A 2,582-nucleotide genomic window follows, 5' to 3' on the forward strand; every position below is an offset into this window, starting at 1 on the left:
TTCAGCCCCTAGGAGATGGCTTTTAAAATCCCACTGTGGCGACGCCTAACCACACCCCACTCAAACTCATAGTCGTTTACTCTTAAAGGAGTAAGATGGTAGCGTTGGTGTAGTGATAGTATATTGCTTGAAGTATCGTGAAGAATATTAATGACAGGTCAAGTATCAGAGTAGGGTGAGATTCAGAAGGCAGGTGTCTTATTTTGTAGTTAAGTTAGTTGGTTAAAGTAGGTTGTTCTAAACTTCCTAATAATATCACTGGCTTTGTACAAGTACAAGTACTGAGAAGTATCGCTTTATTTTGTCATTTGTGAGCCCTTCTTAAAAGGGAGATATCTCACTTTCAGCTGTAGAAACTTTGGCAAAAGATGTGTTCTGGCTGAGGACAAGACTGATGAACCTGAATTTCCACTACCCAAAAAGCTTGTGGTCATAGGAACTTGAAGCACTTGCTGAGGCTGTGGTGATTTTTTGACTGTAACACAGATAACAAAAACGTGACCGGTAAAATCTTCTGTTAAATACTACTGAAACAAGACAGTCTTTCTGAAATGTGTTTTGGACAGAAGCCCCTGTAATGAATATTGACTTTAACTGGCAGTAGTCTGGTGATTAGAAGGCTGAACTTTGGAATGGAAATAGTCATATCTGGAAACCCGTGAGCCTAGCAAGCATTGCTGCTTGATTTGGTCATCTTTTTGTGTTGTACTCGTTCTCACACAAAACATGTATAATAGAAAGGTAGATGCCTTTTTTTCATTGGGAAAATGTTTGACCAAGTTATAAGCTTTAAAATACCAACACTGGATTAATGAGTCTTCTACTTTTTGGCTTTGACCTGAAGGTTGCAGTTTATACAGTAAAAAAATGCCCAAGGTGCCTGCGGAAAATTGCGGCGCGTTGGTTAAGGGGGACGTGGTTGTGGGGGGTGGGGGGGGGGGTGGGGTGGTGGGGGGAGGTAGGCCGGGGGGGGTGTGGGGGGTGTTGAGGGGGGTGGGCTGGGGGTGGTGTGTGGGGGGGGGGGGGGCGGGGGGTGGTGTGGGGGGGGTGGGGGTGGGGTGTTGTGGGGGGGGCATTGGGGGGCGGTGTTGTGGGGGGGGGGGGGGGGGGGGGGGCTGGTGGGGTGGGGGTGGGGGGGCGGTGGGGGTGGGGTGAGGGGGGGGGGGATTGTGGGGTGGGTGGTGGCGGTGGGGGTGGGGGTGGTGGGGGGGGGGGGTGGTGGGGGGGGGTGGGGGTGGGGGGGGGGGGGGGGGGTGTGGGGTGGGGGGTGGGTGGTGTGTGGGTGGGGGGGTGGGGGGGGGGTGGAGGGGGCTGGGGGTTGAGTGGGGGGGGGGGGTGTGCTGGGGGGTGGTTAATGGGGGCGGAGCCGTGTGGGGGGGGGATCGTGGGTTGTGTCTGGTGGTTACTGGGGGGTGGGGGGGGGGGCGGGGGTGGGGGGGGGGAGGGGTGGGGCCAGGTGTGTGGGGGGTTATCTGGGGCAGCCACCTGGGGGGTTTATGGGTTGGGCGCTCGTGGCCGCACGGGGTTCTGGGGTTTCTGTGGGGGCCGCACGTGGGGGGTGGTACGGGACGCAGCCGCCGATTGGGGGTTCCCTGGGGGGTTTGCAAGAGGGCAGCCACAGGCCACTCGGGGGTTAGGGGGGCGCGTGCGATGGGGAGCGGGGGCTGCTGTGTGTTGAACTGGGGGTTGGGGGGGGGGTGGGGGGGGGTGTTACTGGGGGATTACCAAATGGGGGTGTAGTGGGGGAGCACGGTGGGGGTGGTGGACGCATCGCGCTGTCCGGTCGTGATTGGCGCTGGGTGGGTGTGGTGTGAGGGTGGACTGGGGAAACAGCAGTGTGGGGGGTTACTGGGGGAGCAGCATGCTGGGATTTGGAGCACTGGGGGTTGGGAGCTGGAACAGTCGAGCTGGGGTGGTGTACTGGGGATTAGCAGGGAGGTGTACTTGGGATGGGCTGGGGAGCAAAAGCATTGGGGGTAATGGGGGGTTACTTGGAGGCAGTGACTAGGATAAGCTGGGAGCACACTTGGCGGTTGACTGGGGGCACATCGCCTATTTGTCAACTGGGAGCACTGCTGCTATTTTGTCCTGCCCGATCTCAGCTTTTATTGTCCCCTGCAGATCCCCGCATCCTTGTGCTCGCTCCGTTCCCGGCCCCCCCCCTGCGTGCACGTCGCGTGGGGCGCTCGTCGCGTCCCCCTCCTCCCCCCCTTCGCGGCCCTGCCTGCCGGGCCCCCGGGGGGGCGGGGCCTGCCGCCCGCCGCCGGCAGCGTGCCACGGAGATGCGTGGGCGCGTTGGCTGAGGCGAGCCCGGTAGCCGAAGGCATGGGCGGCGGGTCCAGCCGGCAGCAGCGGTCCCACAGCAGGCTGAAGATGGCTGGGGGGGGGGGGGCGGAGGGCCGGATCGGTGGGGGGGGGGGGTGCGTCGTCCGGAGGTCCACGGCGTGGGGCGGGGGGGCGGGGGACGGTGGGCGGGGGGGTGTCCCACCTTGGAGGGGGGAGATGGGATGACGATGGGGGGGGTAATGAGGGGATAATGGGGGGGGGTCAGCTATAGGACCTATAGGGGGAGTCTATGGTGG

Source organism: Coturnix japonica, unplaced genomic scaffold (assembly GCF_001577835.2).
Source record: "Coturnix japonica isolate 7356 unplaced genomic scaffold, Coturnix japonica 2.1 chrUnrandom649, whole genome shotgun sequence".
In the NCBI taxonomy this organism is placed as follows: domain Eukaryota; kingdom Metazoa; phylum Chordata; class Aves; order Galliformes; family Phasianidae; genus Coturnix; species Coturnix japonica.